At 28.8% G+C, this 15965-nt stretch overlaps 1 protein-coding gene across 5 annotated transcripts in view; it reads right to left on the reverse strand.

Annotated features, from left to right (window-relative positions):
* Positions 1 to 15965, reverse strand: part of LOC123290726 (muscleblind-like protein 1) — a 616529-nt gene that overhangs the window by 515443 nt on the left and 85121 nt on the right. The gene's annotated exons all lie outside the window — the stretch shown is intronic.

Raw genomic sequence — 15965 nt, forward strand, 5'->3', positions numbered from 1 at the left:
AATTTTTTACTTTTGGGATTCTGTCTAGAATCACCAATAGAAGGTTCGTGCAAAAATCCAGCTAACAGGGAATTTTTTCAAAGTTCGGTCTTTATTATTTATTCCTTGGATTAATATGTGTCATTATATTGTCTATTGCCGCCGGGAAAAGGATCTTTACCTAAAAGTAAAATACACCCAGCAGGATAATCAAAGGCACAAACCAGTATTCCAAAAGCTCACATTTCAAAATTAGGTGTATAATAAAGTTCACCTAATTTCATGAAAATATTAAAATGGATTTTAAATGACCATTGGATACAAAACTGGCTTTTATTAAAAGTTGCATCAATACACCTGATTGTTTGAAACTTTTACTTTCAGAAAATATTTCAAAACAATATTATTACTCAACAGGATGATTACTTATTATCGCCACAAATTTCAAACTAAATGAAATAAACAGATCTACATTGGATATCAGGAATTCAATGAATACGTTCTCTGCAGAAACTTCTTCTATCTCACCCCATCTCTTCAACAAAATTTACTTGTATTTACTCATTCCATGATGCTTATCCATCATTTTCATTTCAAGAGATTGTTGTCTATCGCTTATTTTCTATATGTTTCTTATTGGTATAGTCAATGCGTTTCGACTTCAGTCTCATTAAACACACAAATTACTTCTGGGAAATTTGTTTTCAAAATAATGATTATATTGTTGATATGTAGATATTTATTAGGCCTAAATCACACGTTAATTTGTGAAACATTACCGACTAACAGAGCAAAATTTGTTCGATTCAATACATGTGTGTCGCCCTATTAGCTCAGTTGGTTAAGGCGTAACCAATTGCGTCCGCGGTATGCTTAGGGAAGCGAGTTCGATTCCTGCCGTCGCAACAAAACTAATTTAACTAATAGTTGTAATGGGCTGGTGTAGTGCATGGTATATGCATGAAGGAGGTGCCACTCAGCCTCTGAAATTAAGGAGCCGACAAATGAAATTATCAGCGGAAAGGTGGTAAAACACATATAAGGTATCACAATGGGCTCTATAGCCTAAGTGTGTCCTTTGTGGACAGCCAATATAACCTAACCTAACCTAATACATGTCTGGGGCATTTAAAAACTAAGATCTCTTTCCTTTAACAGCTATTTGCTTTTCTATAAGTTTCGAAACTAAAAAAAGAAAAACAAGTCCAAAACTATCCCATAAAAAAAGCAGTATAGTATAGAGGATACAAATAGTAAGTTCCAATGAAATCAATAATTAAATAGGTCCTATTCTTTTTAACATTACATCCCATTTAATGTCCCCCGTTTAACACTTAAAATGGAAAAAGAAACCTTCGTTTTATAATTTTATCCTCTATTTGAAACAATTATTTATTATGGAAGATGCAGGTCAAAAAAGTAAATTCAAAGAATTTTTTGGCCTGGCACTTAATTTATTAAAAATTATTTTATAATCTGATAATGAATTATTAAGCTAGTCAGAATTTTTCAACTTTATTAGTATTCACTAATGTAAACCAACAATTAAGTTTAAATACTTATTTATGCAAGAAAATTCCAAACTAAGAAAGAGCACTAGTCATAACATTCGATTACTTATATTTTCACTAAATTGGTTCCATCATTTTCATTTAATCGCACAAAAAAATCTTTCCCTAAGGACTTTTGTTATAAAATAGACAAAAAAAAAACAGTTATAAATATCTTGCTATATGCTTTTTCACAAAAACACATATTTATAACCGTTTGGCGTCGATATTCTTGTTGACAATCATGCGAAGGCACAAAGACTGTGATGAAAACACAAACATGGAACAGCAAGCACAAGAAGAACACAGATATATTTTGTTATTGTACGAGTACATATAGAGTAGAGATTGGGTGCAAATTGAGTATTTGTTGTTTGAAACACTTGTTTATTACAAATTCTATTCTTATGTGTAGATAAATGGGATGGTGTCTTTATATTATGTATACTCAGTTTCATCATCGTCAAATAAAGAATTATGATTGAGAGGGTTGTGGGGGATGGATAAATGAAATGGCGAGAGGGAACGACTATTATTCCTTGGATAAATGTTTTAACTCAAAAGTGTAAATATAACCAAGTTGTATACTTTTAGTTAATTTAAACTAAATCTTTGGCACCGGTAAACTAAAAGTAACTGTAGTTTGAGATGTATTTACTAAGTACTACCATAAACACTAAAGTCGTATTTTACTCCTGCAAATGCTAGTAGTATGGTCGATTGGGATTGATTGGTGAAAATCTCTTTTAACCAAAACATGCTGGGAATAGTTTAAATTTGAAGTGTCGTTTTCCGAAACTTATAATTAAACCCATAAATAATCTTGAAGTGAAAATTTCTTTGCCAATCGTTATTATAAAACTGCAATGGGCGAGAACATTCTACATTTGGACCAAAATTTGAACTTACGAACTGCATTATTTTGAAACTGTTAATAACTGTCAGCTCACCTGTAATAAAAAGAAAATAAAATTATTAATTATGCGAGTAATATTTCGTAGCACAGGTATTTCAACAAATCAAAATACTTATATAGAATAAGGCTGATATTTAAAAAAACTAATAAAATAAAGGGCTTCTGCTTGCACCAAAAAAAATTTTAAGCTGACGGTACATTTTTTTTCAAAATTTCTTTAAGGTAAATTTACGAGAATATAGGTCTAAATTTTATTATGATTCGAACTAAATTTAACATAAGTTTTACAAAAGAATAGCTGATTTAATTTAAACGATTGTATTAAATGGTTGTTTATCCTTTTTTTTTGTGTGTTTGTTTATATGAATGAAAGTGCCTTAACATTTCTATGACATTTACTAAAATAAAATCAATAATATAAAAAAAAAAAAAACATGATACAACAAGACAAAAAAACAACAACAACCAACACACACTTCTTAAATTTTGTTTTTTTTATTTGAGAAAAGTACAACATCGAAAAAGAATCCTTTTTCAAATAAACTTTTCTCCATAGAACACTCATTTTGTCCTTATGTTTCGTGTACCTACATTTTATACATGTATGTGTATGTCATCAGGTACGTATTGAATGTGTTAATGGCGGGGGGGAGGGAAGAAATTTGTTTTAACAGATTGCTTCATAGAAATAATAAAAAATTACTCTTAAGCTCAATTTGTGATCAATTCATAAAACACTCTCTCTTTAACACTTTTATTAACAGACCATAACATGAAAGGTGGGGATGAACTATTTTCTCACGTCAAAACAGTTTTGATTTTGTCAGATCCGTTTATGGAATCCTTAACAGTACTTCACGCTGGCTAATGACAGGCATCAGCGTTGTAAGTGACAAGAGGTGAAATAATCTAATTTTTTAAGAACACATGGTAATCTTCTTACCAAAAAGCATTTTAGAAGTACTTGTTTTGCCAACTGGAAGAGGAAACACCAAAAATCTATATGTTTCAAACGCAATGAATTCCTAATTTCCTATTTTTTTCGTTATCATCTACACGGAAATTGCTTTTCTCTTCCGTGACAGGATCATACAACTAAGGCATGAAAATCTGTCACCATCTAACAGTCTATTATATATTGTCAGGGAAGAAATTAACCAAAGAATGATCTTTCTCATAGTTAATACTTTCATAGCTTTCATAGGAGAACAATAAGTTGGAATGTTGGTATAGGGAAAGTTGAAATACGAGGTATGTATTTGAATTCAATTTAAACAGAATCTAGTTGATTTGCAACAAAAAAATTTCGAAATTATAACTATAACTCGAACCAACACAAGATACGCAAATTTCGAAGACTCAAATTTTAACAGTTTTTTGAGGGTATTTCCGAAACCTTCCACTAAGAAAAAATAAATTTGTGAAGACCACTGGAAAGTTTGTATATTTTTCTTGAAAATGAGCTAAAAAAAGTTTCCGTACGAGCTTTTAAATTAAGATATTCACAGTCCAGGATTCCTGGGTGAAACAAGAGTGAGACACGCTCGCAGATGCAATTGCAAATATTATCAAGTTTACTGAGTCGACGCACCTTAAAAATTTAAAATAAGGGATAATCCCTTATTAAGGTACGTTCATGATACTCTCATACCAAAAACATATATATATCTATAACCCATAACACAAATACATTTAAACTCAATTGGTTTGAAAAAATAAATGATACAAAACAAATAGCAGACGAAGAAAATATTCAACACAATTCTCTAGAGATTATAATAAAAAGAGAACTAGAACTACATTCAAACACAAAATAGTGTTTTTTGAATTTTGTATAAATGTGTGCTTTGTGTTTTTTATATTTATTTTGTGTGCAGAGAGCAGGAATAGTAAAAACATTTTTGTAGATTACATTAAATAAATATGTATGTAAAACTCTACGGTGGCCATTGTTACCTTATGTTACCTCACACAACCGGAAAAACAAATTTAGAACAGAAATAAACACAAAAAGAGTAATTAGATATAGTTTTACATGGCAAATAAAAGGTATTAATCTCAATGTCGTTTTTTCATCAATACCCAACATTTTTAAAAAAGAAATTTTTGCAATGCGATACTTTTTTATTATGCAGTGGGGATGGATCATTTAATTTAAGCTTTACGATCGTCAGGCTAGTCAGATCATGTGCATTGTCTACAAGAGATCAAGAGATAGAAAAGTGGGCAGGTGCCCTAAATTAAGAAACTGTTCCCAATGGATAGGATTTAAACCTTACTTTCAGGATTATTAACAAGTTAAAAAAAAAAACAAACTGCACTGATAGCTAGCCTGTCTCTTTGGAAGCTACGATTATTATAAAACCGAAAAGCCTGAGTAGTAATTAACCGAATATAATGGGAATAGCTATGCCGCATTAATTGGGCTCTTAAAATATAAAAAGATTGCGTTCGTGGTAACAAATTGATGTTCGTTTGACAGCTAGTAGAAGAGTAATCGATTATTTGGTTAGTATCAAGTAGGCAGTGTTCCCAGACGCACATAATTTTAATATCTACACGAATTTTGCCATTTTTTTACTATTTACATCCAAAACTAGTTATGCATAATATATCCATAGCTAGGTTTGGATATAAATAGTACTAAAATGCAAAATTCGAATACTTTAAAAAATAAAAATAATAAAAAGTAGGTAACCACATCGTGGCTGCCATGGATATGGCACTCACACAAAGCATACCTCACATTGTTACGTGATGGTTTCTGCCAGTTTGTCAATATGGCAAGCCGCGTTAAAGAATTTCGTTCCAATAATTTGCAAGCCATATTTTTAAGTTTTTTGCAAAAAGTTTGAAAATTGAAGTGAAAAGTTGAAATTGAAATCAAAACAATCGATAACGAACTCAACAAAAGTATATTTTAATTTGAAACCATATCTATCAATTTCCATTAGAAAAAACTAATAAAATAAATTTGCCAACGTCACCTCAATATGTTTTATAAAGGAACAAAAAAAATAGAACATGATATTTTTAACACGGAATAACATTTTACTACAAATCAAATATAAAAGGTTATAAGTTTATATGTCAAAAAATTTCAGGTCAAGGATATATTGATCTTCAAAGTATAATTATTACGTCATGCACGTGTACTTATGCGTCGTCTCTTTATGATGTTTTTTTGATTTACTATACAATGATGATGGTGACTTTCATACATATTTTTTTATTTATAGATAATATAATTATTTATTTGAATAAATTCGTCAGAATTCATGTACATTCATTAAAGTAGATCTATGTTAATATTGTTAATTATTTTGGAAATGTAATTTTTTTTAAATGTTAATTAGTCATAAGTTTGTGATGTATGTCATCATTTTGTGATATGTATACACTGTTTACAAAATGTTAAATTTCAGATAGGACCGATAATAATGGAGATACAGCTTTTGAAGGTTTGTCTATTTTTGTAAAGTTATGTACCTACACGATATTACGCAAATTTCATCTTGTAAACCGTTAGAGATAGGGAAGAGTTTAAATATGAAAAATTTTTCTTATAAAAATCTAAACAACTTTCGTTGGAAACATTTTCTCGTAAAACTGGTTTTCAAAAATTTCGATAATGTTCCTTCCCAAAAAGTACTTTCCAGAATTATTCATTAAACCACGTTTTTCCATAATGTTTTACAAAACCAATAGTTGAAGCTACCTGCAAATTTTCAACTCTCTGTCTTTTCTAGTTTTGGAGAAAATGGACACCAAAATTTTGTCCTTATTTGCGCCTTCACGGGTAAACAGTGATGTCTACGAACTTTTGTTCTATCTCACGGTTTACAAGATGAAATTTTGCGAAAAATTCTATTAATTGAAAAAAATACACAAACTTTGAAAGAAACTATTTTTATCTCCGAAACTATCCTTTAAAAACACGGCTTGCTCTCAAATTGTTATCCTTCTAGGTAAAAATCGGCAAAAACTGAAATAAGGTCAAAATATGCGAGTTTTCCTTATTTTTCGGTATGATTCCGTCGTTTGCCAAGGTAAAAAATTTAACATTGCCTTTATTTTGCAAACAACATATATAAATAAATAAAAAACTGATTTGATGCAAGGTTCACCTCCATTTCATGTATAATAGGGTATTATCGTTAGTCAAAAATAAATCAAAAAACTTAAATTTATGTAAAAATTTACTTAAATATTCTGATTTCGAGTCAAAAAGCACATTTTTCTTGTAAAATATGAAAATTAAATATCGTAATTTTTAGACTGTATATCACGTGACCTAAAACGCGGGTAAGCCCTGCTGTGATGTCATAGCGGTATGAGTCATAGTCCATCAATTAGTTCAGTGTAGACAGCTGGGTATAATATATACATAGATAATAAGTATTTATATTTACTATAATCAGATGTCTATGAATATATCTATCAAAGTTATTTGTGTTATTTCAAATAGTGATACCCATATTATGTCATTAGAAAATGACATAAAAATGCGCCAATTCAGATATCAATCAATATATGAAAGACAATACGTGTGCATTTCTCTTTCTTCGTATTTAGCTTTGAGCTGAAATTCTTTTTACAATTTCAGATCAAAATCAAGTATCTTGCGAATTAAGTACCTTGCAAATTGAAAGTTCACGAACTATTACATCACGGAGGACGAACGGGTGAACAGAAATGATCTATTTGAATTGAAAAATTTTATTTTATCATCAAGTTTTCCTAATGCCACAAAAGTAAGGATTAATTTTAAAATAAAAAATTGAATAAGTTATTCAGTAAAATTATATTAAACACACTGTAAACTTTCATCCATTTCATCTACTACATAATTTAATTAAAGCGAACACAATACGAAAATAATAATGAAATATTTTCCAAAGGAATTTACCTTTTCTTTTACAGTGGTTTTTTCAACGAATCAAATCAGAATTGCGATGTTTATAACAATTAATTTTATTTGAATCAACAATAGAGATTTTTATTAGTTAAATAATTTGCATTTTTTTTTCAATTAAAATTCAGTAGAACATTTCCATGAAAATGGCAAACGCTCACTCCAGTTAATTTTTTTCATTCACAGTCATTTCCGGGTCTATTTTACCTTGGATAGAAGGCTTAAATTCAAGATATATTTTCACGATTGTTGTGACCAAATATTTGTTGTTATACAAACTGAGGCAAAAATTTTCAGTCATATTATGGATCGTAGTCAGTCCACGCCATAAAAGGTTTTTACACTTGTGAACTTGCTTTCTGTATTAAAATGTACGAAACTTCGTTTGTTTGCCTAGATTTTTTTTAATTGACAATATTTTCTAAAATAAGTGCTAAGCTTGGTTAATATTCCAGACTCGCAAAAAAATTTGATTTTCCAAATTTTATAAGTTGAGATTTCTTATCACTTGGTATATCTTTAACTCTTCGTATTATCATCATTTCATACGATCAGTATTCAAAGTATTCAATGTATACACCTATCACTTGCACGTTATACATAAAAGATATAAAAAACAAGTTAAAACAAACAATTGGCAGAGTTATTTGATGAAATACCACGTAAAGACAGTGTTAATTACTTATATAACACATTCATATATATGTAACTGATATTCCCATATAATACATACGATACAATTTGCGCTCTGACAGGTAAGCAGTGATGTGTACGAAAAAAAGGTTCAAACAAAAGTTGTTAATATTATTATAAGGAACATTTAAATTTTTGCTCTATCTCTAACGGTTTACAAGATGGGTCCTACGAAGCAAAACCTAAGACCTAATGGACCTATGTTGCTCATTTACGAACTCGACCTCACTTTTTACGTCCTGAGTACGCTGTAAAAAAATTTCAGCTAGCTATCTTTTTTCGTTTTTGAGCTATCGTGTTGACAGACGAATGGTGATTTTATGAACACCTTTACCAAAATTTTGTTGGTAGCATCAATATTTTTAAGCGTTACAAACTTGGGACTAAACTAAATATACCTTGATATATTTTATATACATGGTATAAAAACGCATCTACACAAATCAAAGAAAATATATACAGACGAGGACAAGTAAAGTAAGCAAAGTATAAGCATTAACAGTTGTAAGTTATACTTTAATGAGTATTGCGTGATTTAGATACCTTCATCAAAATCAGTATCCGTAATATTAACTTTACCTACACCGTCTGTCTATATACTTCGAACGAATGTTGTTTAACTTCCACCTGTGCTACAATATATTTTACTTAACTCACTCTCTCACATACAAACAGAACCTTATTTAATTCACTTTATGTATATTTTATACAGAATGTACCAATAATAATAATCCTTACTTGAATGTATCAAACGAAAACAGTAATTAAAAAGTATCCAATTTTCGAATTGTATTCAGGAATAATTATTGATCTCATCGGAAGAGTTAATGGTAAAGAAGCTTCGTTAGTTTATTATAAAGGATTGCGCTAACAGGATTTTTCAACATGTCATAAGCGCAAGTACAGCGTTTATTTTTTCGTACTGACAGCAATAAGTAGGACTAATATAGAAGATATTTGTGATTCATTTTATCACATTGGTTATAAATCATTTAGTACGAAACAAATGTGAATCGTGATTTTAAAATGAAGAGCTTTATAAGATACATATTTGGCTTTTACATATATTTCGAAAATATATTAGGGATTTACTTAATAGGAACCGTTATAGAGACAGACAACAATTGTTCAAAAAAATATATTTATTCAAATATAAATAATAATCAAAAATATATTTTCACTTACAGATCAGATTTCTAACATTATATTTCTAACCAGTAAATTCATGAGGTACCCTAGTACACAGGTCCGTTTTAGTTTTTGTGTTATTCAGAGATTATAAGATAAATGGCGTTTTTAAGTGTCAGATGTTGAGATAAATTCCGCTTTTATTAAGATGATATTTCTGATTATTGCTGGTTTTTTTCATGAAATTTCATTCAATTTGGATATTTAGCGCATTTTAATTTTTTGGAAGTTAATTTCTATATTAGGCAATTGAATTTACTTTGTTAAGAAACAAACTGTATGACTTTTAAGATGCAAATAAACCTAATAAATTAATATTTTCAAGAACGGTAACAAGGAATAAATTTGAGGAGAGATCGAGATCGAAATGATATAATTGAATCGATTCTCAAAACACCACATATTAAAGCAGTTTAAGTTTACCTTAATATGACATCACAATAACAATGTGGGCTTGGCCTGCGAAGAAACTGCATAAACATTCAGTGCATTAGATGTAAAGTTACAATTTTTCGAGGGCAAATAAAATAAATTATTCTAAAATTGTTGGCATGCCTGAAATAATTGTTGATATTTGGTTAATACTTAACAAGACTATTTTTGAAGAGATTATATATATATTAGACCAATTAGCACTAGATTAAGTTAAATTTTTTTCCCCGAAAAAAGGTATAATAATATTTGCTCGAATGCGATTATAGCTGACAGTTGGAATATACATTTTGATACACGTAATATAAACACTTCTCTTACATGTCTACTTTTATATACTACTTGGTACCTTATTTTAACCCCCGCCTTCCCCGATATAACAACATCTTTTTTACATTGACAATACGATATTTCCTTCCGAACAAATGAAATTTGCAAGTCAAAATAATATATATTTTCTATTCTATTACACGACTATAGAATAAATATAAATAAATGCAAAAATTTACACTGAAGAACAATTGAATATGTATAGCAAACAGTTGCAGAGGGGGGGGGGAGGATGCGAAGGGGTGGATGGATAGTGAACAGGAATATTTGTTTATAAAATATATATACACACTAATTGTATTTTGTTGTAATAGATATGTCTGGAAAATTAAAATTTTTTTCTTTTTTATTTATTTTTTATCATAAAATATAATTAAAAAGTTTACTTTGTTTTTTATTTTTATTTAAATTTTATTGCGAATACTTGATTTCTTAGCAATTAATAACAGTATTTCAATTTGTACTGCATTGGTGTGTTGGGCTATGTCAAAGCAAATACCTATCTAACCTATTGGGTTTATTAATTAAAATTTTAGTGCTTTAGCTTGCGTACCAATAAATCCTGATCTTAAACAAATATAAAATCGATTCAATTGTCTTCAATATTTCTCCATCATTTCAATATAGAAGATTATCTATATATAATTTATCAATATCGATATCGACTCAATAACAGAACCTTGTGGTAGACTCTTGAGGTATTACTCAGTCGCTATCGATATTGATAAAATTAAATATAGATAATCTTCTATGTTGAAATAATGGAGAAATATTGAAGACAATTGAACCGATTTAGTCAATAATATTGACCGTTTAAGGCTAGTCTATAATTAAAACTTAAAAACACGTAGTTTGTAGCGTGGAAGGACCAATGTGTGTACAAATTATTTAGATACGTTTCCCCTTCATATATTATCTACCTTAAATATTGTTTTTTGTATTTAACTGATTAATAAATTAAGAGGTATTTAAGCTATTAAACTGATTTCGATTTTTTCCAAAATTTCCTAGATCAATTTTTGTATTATATAAATACGTATTTCGACTACATCAGTAGCCGAAATACGTATGATGTACTGATTCGAAATACGTATTAGATAATTCATGATGACTACAAGTAGTCATCATGAGTATGAATTATCTAATCGTAAATACTCTTATTGTGTATGTTAGTCGTTGCTAATTTGGTGGTGATTGGGAAATTGGATCAAAAATCGAAATTTACTTCGAAATATCCTAGAATTTTCATTTATTATCTTTGATAATATTTATATTAAACTGATACTGGCTATGGCATATTCAATCAGTTACATAAATAAAAAACTTTTTAGCTTTACGTGCTGAAATGAAGCTAAAAAAAAGCTTATAATTTAAACTATAACAGTAAACAATGATTTTAAGTTAAAGGAGGAATTGTTGTTTAAAATAATAAATTGGTATCGAACACTGGAAATAGATTTTTAAAAATTCTTTGAGAAGTTCATTTTAAAAATTTTCTTTTTCCTGGAAAAATGAAAATGTTGTAAGCACTTGTTAAAGCAACTTTTCTTTTAATTAATATAATATGACTTTTTCTTCCACATGCATACAATAACCAAGTAGTAAATGTTATATACATACATATAGAAAATACGTATGAGTGAAAACCTTAAAAGCAATTGAATATAAAACTTGTGTAAGTACCTCTCTTAAAAAAGTTACGTAATTTTCATAAAGTTTTAAGAGTTTTCCATTTTCACCATCATGATCATCATCATTCTTCAGGAAATGTTATTTAAACTAAATATGTTGGTAGGCACCAGCTAGCATTCAATCTATAATAATATTAATGTAACATATGCACTATACGTATATTTATAGAAAAGATTTAAGATTTTCACTTCATACATAAAAAAAAAAAACTTCATGTGACCTCCATGTGCAAATTTAATAAAAAATTAGTTAGTAAGCAAAATTGTTTTAAAGGCTTTCCTACTTTTTATAAATCAATCAACCACAAAGAAAAAATATACCACAAAAGAAAAAATAATATATATTGCAGTTCCATTTTAAAAGCAACCTAAGAAATTTCTGAAGTAGTAGCAAACATTCAACAACTTCGACTTGTTAAATACTCAGTAACTAAAAGTTTTAGGACTAAGTAGCTTCATTACTCATTTTGAAAATATTAATAAAAGGTTAAACTAAAATTGTGCATACGTACTGTGCTATAAAAAAGACTTTTTCTTCTCTTAACATGAAATCCAATACTACTGGTAAGAAATTAAAGTTAGTAGCTATTAAAAATTTCGAATATGGCCCAGATATTATTGTTTTTCAACTAGCTTCGTGTAAGAATAACAGAAAAATAACTGGTAAACAAAAAATTTTCCCGCGTAGTAAAAAATTATTAAGCAAAAAGCTCCATGAAAGAAAAAGTTTTACTTCAAAAATTTTCTTCTGTAAGGAGCTGTTCAATAGGACATAAAGAACGGATATACAAAGTCCTACGGTTGAGGTGAACACGCAGTTCTTATTCACCTGAACGTTCGAACGAATCTCTGTATTGCAATGAATGTATGTATGTTTGTTCGGATGGAATCTGACATGAAATTTTGCATGCACGCTTACAAGAAAATATATATTTTACAATTAATCGTGTATGAGGGTATGACTCATAGAAAAAATTATACATTAGTTTCTACAAAAAAGTAGAAAATAATTTTTTCTATGTGTCCTATATAATATATATATATATAACATATATATAATATAATCTTTTATTCTACCAAAAAGTAGAAAATAATTTTTTCTATGAGTCATTTATAAACTAATATACGACTAATTGTAAAAGCTTGAGGCGCTCAATATTAAGAATGAATCGAAAAATATGTAGGTATGTGGAGTATATGAGGTGCTTCGGTCCATTTTTGATATTTTAAATTTAACGCCTCAAGCTTTTACAAATAGTCGTGTATGAGTGGAAAAAATTACTTTTTTAGTACAATAAAAGCTAAAAATTTAGAAAAAAAAGTTAAAAATTTTAATATTTTGAAACATTAAATGGGAAAACAATTTCATCCCTTTTTCGAAAATTCAACTTTATCTATACCGTAATTGTTTCTACCGTTTCTAAAGGATAGAAGTTACTTTGAAAATGAATTGATCCCATTTTATTTTTTATGTATAATGTACATGGAAGTCTTTTTGAAGTGAAATACTTTGAATATTACCTTCTACCACCTATCTTTTCAGAAATGAGATAATGGGTGGAGCAGCAACAACTTTTTTTTATTATCAATTTGAAAAAAAAGAAGGTTACACCGCAAATAAAAATGTGTCACCAGTGAATTTTCAATGGTATAGAGAGAAAGTCAAATGACATGTGAAATTCCACCCGTATATTATATATGTTGAGTGGGTGTAGTAGCTAATGCTATAGACTTCAGAACATAATAATATGAATAGATGTAAAGAGAAAAATCCAAGGATAATAAAAACAAAAACAACTTGGTACGACAAAAATATTTTAAACCATTGAACACTTAAACATTCTAGAATAACGATCTTACATGGACGATTCTATGGGTAATAAATATTCATGTTCATATGAAAAATTTATGACTTTTGTATTATCGGTTGTTTTAAATAAATGCCCTTCAAGACGACAGTATTCAATCAATTTAAATAGCTCAATACTTTAAATTTAATGAGTCCTTTTTATGAACAAATTAACTAAAAAGTAATATGCCCATAATTTTTTCAGCTCTAAAAATAAAAAAGTAAAGATTAACTGCACTGTTTTTGGTTTCAGATAGTTTAACGAAACGTGTAGCAGTGTAGTCAACTTTATAGAATCATTTCTAAAGAATTTCCTCAAAATCTTCAATTTAATTTCAAGTGAAACACCAAGCATAGGAACTCAAACATAATTTAATATATTTAAGACAAAAAGAAAATGGTTCAATTTTATGTAAATAAAATCGGTTAAGTGAGAGACACTATGCACTTTGTAATAAAGATAACATTATAGACAGCTATACCACGTATAGAAAGTGTTGATTACGAAATCGTTTATTTTTTTACGTCATGTAAGTAAAGAAAGATAGCCACACTTACACACAAAGTAATAATAAGAGTATCTTTCTTCTCACTTCCTCAGTGTATAGTATAATGTATACTATCACAAACAAACACATTACATAATAGGTATAGGTATGTAATGTTTAATTTGCGCTCTCACGAATAAACAGTGATGTTTACAAAAAATGTTTCAAACAAAAGTTGTGTATTTTTTTTATAAAGAAAAGCAAGATGGTTCGTACGAACCTAAGATCCACTAGACCTTCTTTGCTCACTTACGAACTCGACCTCATTTGTTAAGTCCTATGCACGATATAAAATTTCCGCTGGATATATTTTTTCGTTTTGTACTATGGCAAAATTTTCAATTCGTTTTTTTAACCTTTACAAACATGGGAATACACTTTCAGTATGACATATTTCATATATACACGGTATTATATTATAAGCTATAAATTTTACAGTACAAACAGTGTTTTGTCTTTCATTGCCACTCGTCATGACAAATTTTTTAATTTTTAATCATCATGGCTGTAATGGTAAAAGCTGAAGACACTAAAGCGTAAAACAAAACTGCAGTATATAAAAAGTTACCCTTAGAAAATTATGGTTCAAAACAAGCTTGTGACATAGAACGTTAAATTAATCACTAAAATTCATGCAACATTACGACACAAAGTACATAAATACACGCTTCGCCACCAATCACAAACCAGGATAATACTTTTTCTAAATTGTTGAGCATCAGAGCTTCTCAACGGTTTTTTGTATAGTTGTCATACAATTTTTACTGCAAATGATACTGAGCTTGATTTATAAATTTTTCGGATTCAATTAACGATTTTTCAATATGTTACATGTATACATATTAAATGAACACCATTCGTAATAATACGTAACATAATTTTTAAAACAAAAATAAATATTAATGCTATTACACGTTAATTTAATTAGTGTTGTACATGCATATATACACAGATAATGATATTGATTGGTTGTTGTCTGTTCAGTCCATCTACCATACGTACCTACCTCCATTTGGTTCATAAAATAATAATTATTGTAATGATTTGAACATATTCTAGAATTTGAACATATTTTCAATGTTATGTATTGTGTTTATAATAGTAACAAGTAACATAACACACATGTCATGTTAATAATAATGAAAAAGGTGTTGAACGGGAACTTACACATTGTTTTCATAAAACTTGTATAGGTATTCTGCGGTTTTTAACCTGTCAACACTCGCGTTATGAGCATTTCGCTCAAGCTCGATTTAAAACATAAATTTTATTTTTCAAATAGGACATGTGGTTGAAACTTTTTGTATCTTCCTATAATTTTATCTATTGTCCAATTATGAATTTTTCAGATTTTTTCAACCAATCCACAGGTTTAACAAATTTTTTTTTTCAAGCCCTTGAGAAATTCTGGTCTTTTTTTTCATACGCGTACATTAAAAGTATCATCTTCGCATATTTTCGAGCCTGTTCGTGTACTTTCGTAGGTTGAATGCTTCTTGTCTACCCGATAGGAGTACGTGATTTGTAAAAATAACGAAATGTCATTTTAAAAAATATTTTATTATAGTGGTAAAATTTGTGATAGTAATTAAAAATAATTATTAATAAATTTTAATAAAAAATTTCATAAATGCGGATAACGTTGATGTAAATTGTATGTCTTTTTTTAATTTATTTATGTTATAATAATACATAACCTATAAATAAGCATATTTATTTTCAATATAAAAGATTTGACGCATGTACAGAACGTGCGGAAAATCGCTCATAACGCGCTTAAAGATTACCAAACGATTGACTCGGGTGCTGGCGGGGGTAAGCAGTATTAATATTGCAAAGATCTGTCTTATGGCCTATGAACAGCAACAGATTCT

The sequence above is a fragment of the Chrysoperla carnea genome, chromosome 1 (assembly GCF_905475395.1).
Source record: "Chrysoperla carnea chromosome 1, inChrCarn1.1, whole genome shotgun sequence".
Classification (NCBI taxonomy): Eukaryota; Metazoa; Arthropoda; class Insecta; order Neuroptera; family Chrysopidae; genus Chrysoperla; species Chrysoperla carnea.